We start from the raw sequence: 15,966 nt of genomic DNA on the forward strand, positions 1-15,966 counted from the left end.
AAGGTTTCACCCCATGTTAGAAAAATGCCATCATTTTTGATGCCATGCATTAAAAATGCATTCTCCTGAAAGCCTAGAAACAAACTCTAATGTTCATAGTCAATTGACTTTCTACAAAGGGTCCAACATGGTTCAATAGGGAAAGAATAATATTTTCAACAGATATTGGGACAAGTGGATAGCTGCATGAAAAATAACGGATTTGGTCACTATCTTGTAGCATAAACAAAAAAATAACTAAAAGTACATTACAGATCTAAATTTAAAATAAAAACTCTAAAACTTTTAGAAGAAAATACAGTGGTAAATCATAGTGCCTTTGAGATTTCTTAGGCATGATCCCAAAAGCAAAAGCAAAAAAAGGGAATTTCAATAAATCAGACAACATTAAAATTAAAAATTTCTGTGCCTCAAAGGGTACCATCAAGAAAGTGAATAGATAACCTGCTGTCTTGGGAGAAATATTTGCAAATCATATGTCTAATAAAGAACGTACCTCCAGAATGTAAAAAGAAATCCTATAACTCAATAATAATAATAAAAAGATAGCCCCACGAAAATATAGGCAAAGGATTTAAATAGACATTTCCCCAAATAAATAGGCATATGAAAAAAACATTCAGCGTTATTACTCATTAGAGAAATGCAAATTCAAATCATGAGATACTACCTCACACTCACTAGAGTGGCTGTAATCAAAAGGACAGACAGTAATAAGAGTTACCAAGAATATGGAGAAATTGTAACCTTCATACATTGCTGGTGTAAATGTAAAACAGCATGGTCAGTGTGAAAAACAATTTGGAAGTTCTTCAAAATGTGAAACATAGAGTCTCCACATGACCCAGAAATTCTACTGCTGGGTATTTAACCCAAGAGAAATGAAAACATCCGTCCACACAAAAACTTGTACACAAATGTTCACAGCAGCATTATTTGTAATAGCCCCAAACTGGAAACAGCCCAAATGTCTACTAACTGAAGAACGGTTATCTAAAATGTGGTATATCCATATAATGGAATATTATAAAATACTTACAGCCTTACAACATAGAAAAACCTCAAACACGTCATTCTAGGGAGGTCAGAAAAGATCACAGATTGTATGATCCCATGTCCAGAATAGGCAAGAGACAGAATAGTACAGAGACAGAAAGTAGGTTAGTGGTTGCCTAGGTCTGGAGTGAGAGTTGAGAGTGTGGAAAGTGACTGCTTATGGGCACTAGATTTCTTCTAGTGAATGATGAAAATGTTCTAAAGTAAGATTATGGCAACAGTTGCCCAACTCTGTATATATACTAAATGTCACCGAACTGTCACCATACATATATCAAATGGGTAACATTTCAAATGTATAAACATTTTCCATGGGATGTTGGTATGTAAATTACATCTCACTAAAGCTATTTAAATTTTTTTTAATGTTTATTTATTTTTGAGAAAGACAGAGACAGAATGCGAGTGGGTTAGGGGCAGAGAGAGAGAGAGAGGGGGGGGGAGACACAGAATCTGAAGCAGGTTCCAGGCTCCAAACTGTCAGCACAGAGCCCGACGTGGGGCTCGAACTCACGAGCTGTGAGATCATGACCTGAGCCGAAGTCGGATGCTCAACCAACTGAGCCACCCAGGCGCCCCTACATCTCACTAAAGCTATTTAAAAAGTACATCTGCACCATATAGTGCTACTAGCCAAACAGGGACTTCTATTATTTTTAGTCTTCTTTCTTTAGGTCCGTGAACCAATCCTTCCCTTTGTCAGTAATGCTTTCATTCTGTTCACCACGAACTGACCCCTCTTATCTTTCAGAACAGCTGCCATATTCCTGTCTCTCAAAACACATGCCTGTTCATGTCTCAGGCACTTGCAGTGATGCTTCCTTCCTGGAAAGCTTTTCTCCCAGATATTTACAAGGCTGCCCCTTTCCCACCATTTTGGTTCAGTACAAAAGCAAAGACTTGGGTATCTTTAGCCCAAGCAGCCCACAGTTACCACCTTCCACCCGTTTTGCTTCATGGCATGCGTCTGTCCCTAAGCTGGCTTCTGTGTTTATTTCCATATTCATAGTTGTGTTTGTTTGTTTATGGATATACTAGAGCTTATGCTCCCTGAGGGGAGGAGATGGGCCCTAGCTTTCTCCACCACATGAAGTCTGTAATTAAGAATTGCTAGCTACCCAACTTTTAAGACAGATGGAGCCATCATTAAGATGCTTGGTTCTGCCCTTGTAATCATGTCAGAGTAAGCAGTTAAGTTAGGTTTTAACCTGATGCCTGGAGGCCAGCAACAAGGAAGTCATGGCCAGTTACTGGGAAAGTCAGAGAGGCCTGTCCTGGCAGCCGTCCATGAGAAGGTGGGTCACACCAGACAGGCCCAAGATGGCAGATACCATGACGGGAAACCCCTGACCAAATTAGGAAGAAAAAGTGGGAAACCATGCTTCCAAGAAATATCTGCCCTAAGTAGTGAATATTCCACCCCCTGGTTAACAACTGTCAATGAAAGATAAAAACCTAACCCCCCGGGGCGCACATCTCTCTCTCTCTCTCTCCTTCTTGAGCTCACCTGCTCTCACATCTGGAGAGTGTACTTTTGCTTTAATAAACTTTTCCATTTGTGTCCCTCGTTCGCTGTGCTGTGTTTGTGCTTGAATTCTTTCTAGTGAGGAGATCAAGAACCTTCGATGATATCTTTGGAACCGGCTGGGTCAAGGCTCTAGGGCCCAGGGTCTCCCCATTTCACTAGGAAACAATAGAGTAAAAAAAGGAAAGCTTTCCTCCTCTCCAAAACTCTACCCTCATTCACCCCCCAGTTACCCTGAAAAGCAGCAAGGATTTACTCTACAATCTGTTTACACAGAAAGCCTCTCACCAAAAGAATGATTTCAGGAAAATGGATTCCTTTTCACCTGGCTGGCTTGATGACAATGTATTTCAGTAAAACTAGAGTCTCAAGCAAGATTGATGAGAGGAGAGAAAAGCAAATAACAGAGGCTAGCCCACACTTCTAAGCAAAGGAAAATCAAAGCTGGGCTCCAACAATAGGTGTCAGGAAGCCACCCAGTGTTGTGCTCTGTTCCTCCTTTTAGTTTGGAGTCCTCCCGTTAGCGATTACCCAGAGAAAACGATGATGATCACTCTGGGAAACAAAGGAGGAGAATGAAGCATGGCAGATTGTGGAGTTTCTCAAATTTATAGCTGCCTTTGTGCGGGTAGCCACAAAGCATCAAGCCCTTCAATCTTTGAAAAAGAAATACAGAGAGAAAGAGAGGTGGTGGCTGGGTCGGGAGAGGGAGAAAGAAAGGGAAAAAAGAAAAAAATTGTAAACATAAGAGTATATCTTCACCTAACATTCTTCCGGACAATAAGAAAATCAAAAGAAAGGAAATGATAGGAATGAAAGAAATTTTATATAAAAGTAACATATCTATTGATTTCTCTTCTGTAAAAAAAAGAAAGAAAACAGGGCTAAAGTTACAAAGACAAAGCCATTCAACTGGTGCTTGATGCCTTTCTAACCTGGGACAGTATTGGTGAACAGCATAGTCAATAGGAAAAACGTCAGCAGCCTCTTCACAAGTTAGCTGTTCCATCATGAAAGACATCACATCCAAGTAACTCAAACCAGGGTTCCCAGAGAGATGAAGACCAAGTTCAGATACAGCAAAAAAGCTCATGCTATTGTAACCATGTCTCCGGGCCTGAACGTTTTAAAGACCCAGAGCATATCTGAGCCAACCGCTCAAATATTGAGGACTGGCATTCAGGAAATGTCCTCATGCTCACGCAAGAGGAGACCAGAGATCACGAAGGGATCCTTGCACCTAAGCCTCTTCCTCCCCCACTTCTGCCCTAACCCTGACACATCCCAGATGTTCTGCCAAAAACAAGTTTAGCATCCGCTTATCATAGGCTCTAGCCTTAGCCCTGCAATTACATCCTGCCTTGGCAGGAACCTGAACCTGGCAATCAAGACTCCCTCTGGTCTCTGATTTCTGCATCTTGCTTGTTTGGGGAGGCAGCTGAGCAGGGGCAATGACCACATACAGAAGCAAGGGTGTGCAAGACCTGCATCTGAATCCTGGTTTGAGTTTGGGCAGCTGGCAGTGTGTCCTTGGTGAAACGGTGCCAGGAATCTGTCTTTATGGGGATATGGAGCATCTGGCAGTTCCTGGCACTCCATAGGTGTTGTTCTGTTTATATGAAGTTTTTGAGATTTTTCCTGCAGTAGAAGGGTTTACTCTGCCCAAAGGACAAACTGCAAATGACCAGATGCCCACAGCATGGCAGTGGTGAGGAGCACAGCATTAAGAATCAAATGAGATTTGTGTTTCTGGGAATCTTTTGGTCAAATTCCTCTTTACGATCTGAAAACGCCTTAATACTCAGGATTTACTTAATGACGCTGCATCGCCGCTTGACACAAAGGGGAAATCCGGAAACTTACTGTTACGCTGGGTTCTAGCGTTCTAACCATTTCCAACAAAGGAGAACACAGAGAGGGAACAGCTAATGTTTGTAAAACTTCTCCAGGTAAAATTCTGGGGACTGTTTCTATTAGAGCATGGTGAGGGGCCTGCCCATCTAACTGACCTGCAAGTTTGACTGCACATCACTGCAAGTGATGACTTCTGTCCCAGGGGAGTTAACAAAAGGGTCAGGGCATCTCCTTCCTTGAAAGAGTCACCTGTGTCATTGGGCTTGGTCCGGCCTCTGACCCAGAGAGCTGGGCCAACTCTGGAGCCAGGCCTGCTTAGATGTAGGAGAACAAATTGCTCTGCGCACAGGGCTGTGAGCACTGGGGACCATCCACACTGCTTGGTATAACTAGACGGGAGGAGGGATAAAACCTCTTCTCTTACAGTTGATTACATTTCTTCAGCCTTCAAAGAATCCAAGTAAGACCTAAAGATTCAGGCCATCTCTAATTTGGGCAAGATTTTTATAACAATGGGTTCAAATTCTAGCTCGATAAGATCCCAGCTGGACGGTGCAGAAGGAGTTACTTTTATCCTGTCCCTTGGTTTCTTTATCGATAAAATGGGGATAACAGCGGGATCCACCTATTAATAGAGGATCATATGATGCTGAACATATTGTATAAATGATCAGATACCACACACAGAGTGCCTAACCTCCAGGGATGGCACTTTGTGTTGACTAGGGGCTATAGCATACTGGTGCTCTCCCAAAGGAGGACCAGCTGATGTGAAATATATTTAAATTACCTGATGTCCCAATAGCAATTTGGCCTCAAGGCAATTTGCCCAGCATGCTCTAAGACTGAACCCCGTTGCTCAAGCTGATTAAAAAAATATGGAGGGCATGATCAATAAAGCCGTTTAACAAAACATAGATGGACTTGCATCAAATTTTATAGCATAATTCCAACTAGACTCCACATCATTTTAAGAAGAAATATTTTATTTGTTGTTACATGAAGTTACTCTCTGTTATGTTGTTTGTTTGTTTGTTTTTTCTACTCAGTACACAAAAAAGAAAAGGGAGAAATATGTTCAAGAGGAAAAACAAGGCTTAAGGACTGAGAGGTAAATGCTCTTTGGCAGAAATGAAATCCAGTACAAGATAGTGAGGAAGCAAAACTCATGCTTCTGAACCAATGTGACTAAAGCAGTCTGCTGTAAGGTTTGAATCAAAAATCAAAGGTTATGCATGTAGGAAATCCCTGTTCTTAGACATTTCGTGCTTCAAGTTTCATTTTGCCATGAGCAGGAACACACATACAATTATTAACTCCCAACCTCTTCATTGTCTAAGAGAAACAATTTTTCAAAAACCTGAATTTTTCTTCTCTCTCAAAACGTCATCTATCTTTTGTTTCTTCTATTTTAAACAACCTCAGACAACATGTTCTTTTAGGACTTGGACCTACAGTCTCCAGAACTCTAAATTCTCTAAACACTTCTGGATCAAGCCAGACGATCAAAAGACTGAAAACATGTGGCATTTTGACTTCACAGAGTCATTTGTTATTATTATTATTGTTATTATTTTACATTCTTATTCCCTTGGCTTTTATCAAAGGCTGATACAAGAAGCACCATGGTGACAAAGACATATGTACAAGGGCACACACTGCAGCAGTTTCCAGTAGGAAAAATTAGAAATATGATATTCTACATGTCCATCAGTAAGGGTACTGGTTAAAGGAACTAGGGCACATCCATAATAGAATACTATGTGGATATTAAAACAAATGACACAGTGTTATATGTACTGATATGGAATGACTTCTAATATATATTAAATTAAAAAAAAAACAAGGTGCAGGGGCACCTGGGTGGCTCAGTGTTGAGCGTCTGACTTTGGCTCAGGTCATGATCTATGGTTGGTGAGTTCGAGCCCTGCATCAGGCTCACTGTCATCAGTGCAGAGTCCACTTTGGATCCTCTGATCCCCTCTCTCTCTGCCCCTCCCCTGCTCATGGTCTGTCTCTCAGAAAATAAACATTTTAAAATAAACACAGCACAGAAAAATGTATATAGAGTGCTCAAAATTGAAACATACACAAACATACATGCACATACATACATACAAACATGGTCGCACATGCATAGAATATCTCAGACTTGAAATCAATGGCTGTCTCTCAAGAGAATCTCAGAAGCAAAGGTTAAAGTGAGAAATATTTTTTTTCACTAAATACCTTTGTGTGCTTTGCATCTATTAAAAAATTAAACCCAAAGGGAATGGCCATTAAGTTCATTCTGACCCTGTGTGCGTCACAAAAACCAGCTCTTTAAAATGTTAATTGGTGGGGCACCTGGGTGGCTCAGTTGGTTAGGCCTCTGACTTCAGATGGCCTCATGATCTTATGGTTCATGGGTTTGAGCCCCACATCAGGCTCTGGGCTGACAGCTCAGATTCTGTGTCTCCCTCCCTCTCTGCCCCTCCCCTGCTCATGCTGTCTGTCTCTCTCTTAAAAATAAATAAAAACATTAAAAAAATTTTTTAAATAAAATGCTAATTGGTGTCCCACAGAAAAGTATTTATCTTCTACCCACCTTGGTGACTCACAATGCACGTGCTATATTCGAGTCTCTGAGAAGGTCGGCAATCAAGAATCTTGTGTCATTTAGTTTAACCTCAAAGTTCTCAAATTTCTTGATCATAGGACTTCCCCATTTTTTTTTTTTTTTTGAGAGGCATTATCTCTGAACACCTCATCCTGGCAAATATAACATTGCAGCATTTATTTTAAAAGGCTTTGGCCACCAAGGCAGGCACTATCTCTGACAGGAAAGAATTTAGCAAATCAAGTCACCTTTATTTACTCTCAGAAATGAATGCACTTCCTATGCTGAAATCATAGGAAGTCTGTACTGAATTAGAACTTTTTCACACTTCAGCAGCCAAGAGACAGGGAGCAGATGTGCCTCAACTTTCTCATTTTTAGAATGGGTATAACAGCACCTACTGCGTGGGGCGGGGGTTGTGAGGTGGAGATTAGATAGCCTGTATAAAAATGCCTGTCCTAAGTGACACGTAAGAGAAGTCAAACACTTACTAGTACCTGCTACACTTTTTTCTCTTCTAGGCCAGCAGTTTCATACATGCGTGGGGCTGTTTCCAAGAGGCAGTGGAGGAAAGATGAAGGTAAACCCGACAAGAACATCCGGGAGCCTGGAGGAGTGCCATCAATGGGTCTTTGTACAAAGAACGAAGTATCTTAATCACCTTTGTTGCTTGTGACCAGAAAGTTCAGCGGAGAACGAGACTCCAGGGGTGAAGGCTGTAATAAGCTGTTCTATTCACCATCATTCAATAAATATGTTTCTGGCTTTGGAAAGATTAAACGCAGCTATAAATGAGGTGGCTCTCTTATCTGCTGCTAGTTGGTTGCTGCAGAGACCATTCTATTTGTAAACATTATCCAGGATTCACACCGACGAAGGCTTAAGCTTGGTGTTTATTCACCAGCTGCCTTCGCTGCAGGATCCGTTCACATAATAAGGGAAAGCCGTGAGTAGATTTTACCCAGGTGGCCACCCCAAGAGTTTAACAGCTATGCTGGATTAAAAACCACAGTATGTAGAAAACAAACTTTCACTTATCTTCAAATTCTTAAAGGATGGAAAAAGTCCATTGAAATAAGATGATGCGCTTAACGATACTCGGCTGCCTGTGTGCTGTGAAACCTTGGGTCACAATTCCACTGACTTAAGAATTTTTCTGGATTTTAACCACTTTCAAGAGGTTCATAGTGACAGAAAGTTACTTAAAAATAGGGCGAAGTGAAACAATTTAAAGAGGCTATCTGCCACTGATGGGTCTCTGTTGATTTTCATTAATGCCACACTACAGGGAGTTTCTAGTTGAGAATGATAAAGATGGGGGCACCTGGGTGGCTCAGTCGGTTGGGCATCTGACTTCAGCTCACGTCATGATCTCACAGCTCGTGAGTTCAGGCCCCACATCAGGCTCTGTGCTGACAGCTCAGAGCCTGGAGCCTGCTTCAGATTCTGTGTCTCCCTCTCTCTCTGCCCCTCCCCTGCTCATGCTCTGTCTCTGTCTCTCAACAATAAATAAATGTTAAAAAAAAAAATTAAAAAAAGAAAAGGATAAAGATTGATACAAGTAAATACAATTAGCTCCCTTTAGGAATATCACTGCCCACGAGAGTCTCAGGCACCCAAGAGGATAGAATCCACAAGGGATTGTTCTGTAGAGAATTAGGAGTAGCAAATACTTCCAGGTGTCACAGGAACACAAAAGAAAAGTTTTGTAGTTCAAAAGATGAAGAGCAGTGGCCCTTCAATGGACAATAGAAGTAATTAATGTGTTCAAATGATAGACTGGATCAGAAGTGTTGGATATTTGAAAGTTTAGAAATTATGTGCATAATCTTTGAACCAGCATTTTCATAGTTAGACATGTATTCAAAGGAAATAATTAAGATGTGTACAAAGATTAATTTATAAGATCATCATCCATCATGAAAACAGCCAGAATCACTAACCCATCACTAACAAATGTATGAATAAAATGTGTCCATAATATGGGATATTCAGCAATAAAAATAAATGATGGTCTGATAGTGCTACAACATGGGTGAACCTCAAAATCATTATGTTAAGTGAATAAAGCCAGTCTCAAAGTACAACATATTATATGATGTCATTTGTATGAAATGTCCAGAATTTAGACAAACCTAGAGATACAGGAAGTAGATTAATGGCTGCCTGGGTCGAGGAGGAGTGGAGAGGGGGAGAACTATGATGGGTATAGGTTTCTTTTTGGAGTGACAAAAATACCCTAAAATTAGATTTTGGTGACAGTTACGCAACTCTGAATCCACTGAAAACCATTAAATTGCACACTTTGAATGGCTGAATATTATGGTATGTAAATTATAGCTGACCCTTGAAAAATGCAGGGGTTGAGGGTGCCAAACTCTCGAGGTTAAAAATCCAAGTACAATTTTTTTAAGTTTATTTATTTATTATGAGACAGATAGAAAGAAAGAGCAAATGCACGTGAGCAGGGGAGAGGCAGAGAGAGAATCTCAAGCAGGCTCCGTGCTGTCATGGGGCTCGAACTCACAAACAGTGAGATCATGACCTGAGCTGAAACCAAGAGTCCAATGCTTATCCTACTGAGCCTCCCAGGTGCCCCTCAAGTACAATTTTTGACTTTCCCAAAACACAACTACTAAAATCCTACTTTTTTTTTTTTTTAATTAATGTTTATTTTTTGAGAGAGAGATAGAACACAAGCAGGGGGAGGGGCAGACAGACAGGGAGACAATCTAAAGCAGGCTCCAGGCTCTGGGCTGTCAGCACAGAGCCCAATCGATGTAGGGGCTTGAACCCACGAGCCAAAAGATCATGACCTAAGCTGAAGTTGGATGCTTAACCAACCGAGCCACCTAGGCCCCCCTAACAGCCTATGTTTGATTGGAAGGAAGTCTTATCAATAACATAAATAATTAACACATATTTTGTACGTTATATGAATTATATACTGTATTCTAACATTAAAGCAAGCTAGAGAAAAGAAAATATTAAGAAAGTCCTAAGGAAAAGAAAATGCATTTATAGTACTGTATTATAAAACATCCACGTACAAGTGGACCTGTGCAGTTCAAACATGTGTTGATCAAGGGTCAACTGTCTATCCCAATAAAGCTGTTAAAAATATTACTCATCACAGTGTTGCTTAAAATAGAAAAGAAAATTGAAAAAAGAAACCATAAATAACCAACAATAGGGTTGGGTGCATAAATTATTCTGAGCCTATAAGATGTTACATAGCCACTAAAAATAGGTCCACAGAGGGGCGCCTGGGTGGCTCAGTCGGTTAAGCGTCCGACTTCAACTCAGGTCACGATCTCGCGGTCCGTGGGTTTGAGCTCTGCGTTGGGCTCTGGGCTGATGGCTCAGAGCCTGGAGCCTGCTTCCGATTCTGTGTCTTCCTCTCTCTCTGCCCCTCCCCCGTTCATGCTCTGTCTCTCTCTGTCTCAAAAATAAATAAACGTTTAAAAAAAAATTAAAAAAAAAAATAGGTCCACAGAAGAATGTACAATGATTCAATTAGGTAAAATATGTCTATGTATATGGAATCTTTATGAAAAGGTCTAAAAATATGCCAACATATTTCTTACAGTGATCTTATATGAATCTGTAGGATTAAGGATGAATTTTTTCCTCTTTGCCCATTTAAACACAATGACCATGACTTTCACAGCAATAATCACATGTAATATTTTACCGAGTACTCATGATGTGCCAGGCAGGGCCTGGGCTAAGTGACCGGATGTACTGCATTTATTCCTCCAACAGCCCTATAAAGCAGGCACTATTAACTGCTATTAGTTCACAGATGAGGCCAGTAAGGTTGCAGGAGGTGAATTTACTCAAGGTAGCACAGTCTGCTAGGTAGCAAATACTAAGTCTTAACTGTTGGTCTCCAAGGTGGAGAGCATACACCCCAACGATGTGTGCAAGGTGGGGTACAGAAATACACATTAAACTTCTGCTTATATACTTCTGTCTCACCCTTAAAGCTTGTGTTTGGGACATGTTTTCTACTGCAACATAACCCATTTGCTTACTTTGCGTCAGGCACATTTCTAAGGGCTTTGTAGATGCTCAGGTAATGCTCACAGCAACCTAAGCTACAGAACCCAAGCTCTTACCTGCCATGCTACTGTGCACAACAAGCAATTTACAAGTAAATATGCAAATTGTGGTTTGCTGGAAGTTTTAAAAAAATTTTTAACATTTACTTATTATTGAAAGAGAGAGAGCATAAGCAGGGGAGGGGTAGAGAAAGAAGGAGACACAGAATCTGAAGCAGGCTCCAGGCTCTGAGCAGTCTGCACAGAGCCCGACGCAGGGCTCGAACCCACAAATCATGAGACCATGACCTGAGCCGAAGTCAGACACTTAACTGACTGAGCCACTCAGGTGCCCCAAGGAAGTTGTTTTCTTTTTTTAAATTAGAAGATACAGAACCAAAAATATAACTGTGTCTTACACATACATTTCCAAATAATAAGAGAAGATACAAAGTTGGACTTCCTTTTCGGGAGGAGGTGTGCCTGCCTACATGCGTGCATGTGTTTAAAGACAGTGACAATCTTATGATTTGGAGTGAAGAATAACATTTCCTCTCTTGCTAGTGGGTCTTCGTTTGCTCCTTATGATCCATCTGCCTCCATTTCCTGGCAGACAGACAGGAGATGACAGGAGAGTGTGGGTAATTCTTTCTTGTTCCCTCCCACCTCTGGGCTACTTCCCTTGCAGTGACTGCTCCCTCAGGGACTCCATCCCCTACTGGGGGCTCCTGCTCGATGGTTTCTGGTCCCACCTGGCTCAGGTAACCACAGTTCTGCCCTTGGTCCCTTTTCGCCTTGGGGTTGGTGACAGCTTACCCTGCTGCTAGCCTGGCACCTCAACCCTATTTGTCTCCTTAGTCCTGCCCACACATCTGAAAGTAATTCCTTCATTAATTTTCTTACATTTGAACCATCAGAGGAGAATCTTGTTTCCTGCCAGGATCCTGACTGATTGACACTCTCCTCTAGGCCCAAACAAGAGACTTTACAAAATTTGAAGGGGTAAAGCTGACTTACTCAGTGTCAGAGTTCAGAATTCCATCCTCAGTGAGAATATATCCCAAGGACCTTCCCTGCATCTCTAACCAAGAAATGATCATTGTTAAGCACAGATGAAGTTATAAAAAAATATTTTCATAAAGCTTGATGCGAACTCTGCCAGGAACACATGTGTGATTTCGACCACATGCCTGACCTTAGTCTCTTGTCTAAAGCCAACTCCGGAGCAGCCTGAGGACAGCTCGCCCCACCTCGCTCTCTGTCCAAACCACAGTGGTGACCCAGCTCCACCGCAGCACTGAGCGCTGGGGCCTGGCCTCTGACTGCAGAAAGCAAGGAGACAGACAAAGGGGCCAGACTGTCATTCTCTGGGCTCTAAGGACTGTCAGATGCCCCTGAACACAGTCCAGATTCCCTTCTGGAAGCCAATCTGTCAACACATGCTACCAAGCATGTATGCAAAGTCTTCTTGGGCAAGTCATGACACCAGATCCAGGAAGTAGACGGCAAACAAAAGTCAGCACTGGGCTGCAAGAAGGCCAGTCAGGCCAATACTGTCAACCTCTTTGTCTTCCTTTAGAGCTAAGGAATTGGACACTAAGGCAGACCCTATCAGTGGCAGAGGGAGTGCTCCACAGCTATTACTAACCTAGTCAGAAGGCTTGGAGCAGACATCTGGGGCAGGCAAACCTGAATTTAAATGCACCCTATAAATATCAATCTCTCTTTCTTCCTGCTTCCTGGAGATAGAATAATAAGATAACACTTCAAAAGGAAGAATTCCTCACCAGAACAGGCAATTAGATAACTTGCCTTTCAAAAGAGATTGCTGGAATGTTAAGGAGGTCTGGGTTGAATCCTCAGTATAGGGCTTCATGATTTAATCGCTTTGATCAAAAACCCAGAAGTTGCCCTTGTTTCTTTGTTTGTTTGGTTTTTTTAATCTCCTGTATGTAGTTCACCAGCAAGCCCTGTCAGCTCACATCCAAGAGATATAGAAAATTCACCCATTTCTCTGTTATCTCTCTTCTAAAATGAGGGCCCAAACCACCAGACTTTCCTTCTACTCTGGGGTACCTACCTTACTCACCTGCCACTCAGGAACTAGAAGGATCTTCTTAACTCCTACTCAGATCACGTGACTTTTCTGCTTTAAAACCCTCCAATGGCGTCCCATTGCACTTAGAATAAAATCCAAGCTCTTCACTGGGGCTCTAAAGAGCCTCTAATCTCTTGCCCCCCAAGGAGACTCCTCTTTCCTAGGCTCAGACATTCCAGCCACATGGGTTTCTCTTTCCTGTTGTTAAGTGTGCCAAGCCGTTTCCTGCCTCGGGGCATTTGCGCTTGCTGTTTACCCCACCCCAAATGCTTTCTGCCCCCAAAATTCTTTGTCATCAATGCTGCCTCAGCTCAAATATCTTCCCTTCACAAAGGACTTCTTGAACAAGCAGCTTTTCTAATGTGCCTTACCACATTCATCACCCTGTTTTATTCTTCATGTTATAAATATGTATATATACTATATTAGTTGTTTTTGCTTTGTTATCTTCCCAAATAGAGCATAAGCCCTGTGAGGACCAGAAATTTATTATATTGTTTACTTGAAACAGTCATAGCATTCAGTAAATACTCAAAAAATATTTGTCAAAGGAACAAGTTGTGGGTATAAATATAAGCATTGAACAATAATGAGTCCCCAAGAGTCCATAAACAAGTTAGTTAATATTTGTTAAGTCTGTTTTCTAATTCACAAGTGATACTAACAAGTGCCTAGTGTTTACTCTTTTAACTCTTACAAGAGTTACAAGTTACATATTGTAGAGTTATAAGTTATATAACTTACATGAGTCTACATGTATGCTTTTATAACCAAGCTTTAACTATAGTATAGTCTGAGAAACTATAAACACTGAGCCAGCTGAAGTCATAAAAGTTTCTCTTCATTAAATTGCAAAGCTAATTCCTTGAAGAGCATGCTGTTATGTGACATCCCTCAGGCTTTGCAAACAGCTCTGACAAGAAAAGAGCACAGAGCTTTTTCAGGGGTGGGATGGGATGGAGAATATTACAGGACCACACAACAGCTTGACTTCACAGTTAGACCCGGGGCTGGAATATTCAAATTGCGTCCTCAAGTGGTACATTACAATCCGGGTGCTTGTGTTGACTTTGGCCATGGACTATGCAACAAACACATTAGACTCTAATCTTGAAACACGAGGCTGCCAGAGACATTTTATCACACCCCATTTAACTCTGCCCTAATTTTGCTTATGCTGGGGCATATACTTCATATTGTTTTTCATGGTGCATTTATCAGGTTCTAGAAGCCAGGGAGGGAAGTTTAAACCCCAGACGTTACTCTCGACCTCGCTTCCCTCTTCTTTCTCATTCAATTCTTCACCAAGTTCAATGCAGTTTACCTCCTGAAGGTTTCTGATATCAGTCCACTTCTGTCTCCATGATCACCTCCCTGGTCTGGGCCACCCACAGTTCTTGCTGGGGACCTCTGCGGCGGCCCCCTAACCGGTTCTCTGCCTTCATTGTCACATCTCCATTTGAACACTGAAACCAGACTACTCACTTGAAACACAAATCTGGCCATATCATATCCCTGACACCATCAGACAGGATGGCATGCCCTTTGATAAACATCTTCACAGTTCTTCTCACTTTCCTTCCTTGTGATTATCCTCACCTGACTTCACATTTATGTGATGACTTCATCACCTCTGTTCCTTCTTAGACTTTAAGTTCCATGAGGTCACAGATACTGCCTGACCTCACTTGCTATTGTGTCCCCAAGTGTTGGGCACAGTGCCTGGCACCATTGCAGGTGCTCATAAGTATTTGCTGATGAATAACAGAATGAATGAGTCTCTATATCCTTAGCCTCTGACTCAATACCTGAACACAGAGAGAGCAATATTTGCTGAAATAATTAATTAATTAACTAAGTAATTAAATAAATTTACTCTGACACTGGAACTAGCCACAATTCCTAAATAGGTCCTAAGCTCAGTTTCTCCTTTCCTCATAAGGTCTCATGTTCTGGACCTTTCTATGTCAAACACACACACACACTTCAACCAAATCACTCAAAAGACCTACTCTTCATTACCCAGAGATATTTGCCCTAAGAATTACTGCTGTCATAAAACTCCTCATCCTCTTTTACAAGAACATTAAATGAGTTCAACCAACGTAATCTTTACACTCTAGCAAAACAAAGTTGCCAAATACCACTAGTAAATGAAGAATGTTCAAGGGCACCCACTAGATTCTGGTGTCCTCAGTTCTCATTTAAGGACCAACTCTGCAGTTGTTTCATTTAAATTCAGAGCACAAAGACATCCAGGGGATAAATGGCTATCCCACTTCACAGGATATTACCTCAACTCCCATCCAACGTTCTCTAAAACATTCTCCCCGCTTAAGATTTCCTGGAATGGCATGGCTGCAAGTTTAAAAGTAATGTCTTGGGGGCCTCCCCAGAATGCCATCTGTTAAGGAGTGGTGTTTAATACTGGTTAATAAGTTTACCTTGGACCCCACCCAAGGGAATCATCAAAAAGAAGCGCCTGGGTGGTTCAGCGGGTTAAGCCTCTGGCTCTTGATTTTGACTCAGGTCATGATCTCCTGGTTCATGAGTTCAAGCCCTGTGTTGGGCTCTGTGCTGACAGTGCAAATCCTGCTTGGGATTCTCTCTCTTCTCTTTGCCTCTCGCCAGCTTGCGTGCTCTCTCTCTCTCTCTCTCAAAATAAATAAATAAGCTTAGAAAAAAAGCATTCATCAGGGTACTGTCTTCTACAATGAATGATGAGAATAAGAGTTACTATTTACTCAGTGTTTTACTACGTACTCTGCACTGTGTTTAGCTCTGTATGTGC

The 15,966-nt window shown here is 41.5% G+C and overlaps 1 protein-coding gene across 2 annotated transcripts in view; it reads right to left on the reverse strand.

The window, feature by feature from the left end:
- FRMD4B (FERM domain containing 4B) overlaps nucleotides 1–15,966 on the reverse strand; it is a 323,328-nt gene that overhangs the window by 261,306 nt on the left and 46,056 nt on the right. The window contains exon 1 of one of the 2 annotated variants that reach the window (XM_049640869.1): nucleotides 14,661–15,470. The exons of the other annotated variant lie outside the window; for it this stretch is intronic. The gene's annotated coding sequence lies outside the window, so the exon portion shown is untranslated. Of the gene's footprint in view, nucleotides 1–14,660; nucleotides 15,471–15,966 lie in introns of those variants that run through there. 2 annotated transcript variants of the gene reach the window in all.

This window comes from Panthera uncia, chromosome A2 (genome assembly GCF_023721935.1).
Source record: "Panthera uncia isolate 11264 chromosome A2, Puncia_PCG_1.0, whole genome shotgun sequence".
In the NCBI taxonomy this organism is placed as follows: domain Eukaryota; kingdom Metazoa; phylum Chordata; class Mammalia; order Carnivora; family Felidae; genus Panthera; species Panthera uncia.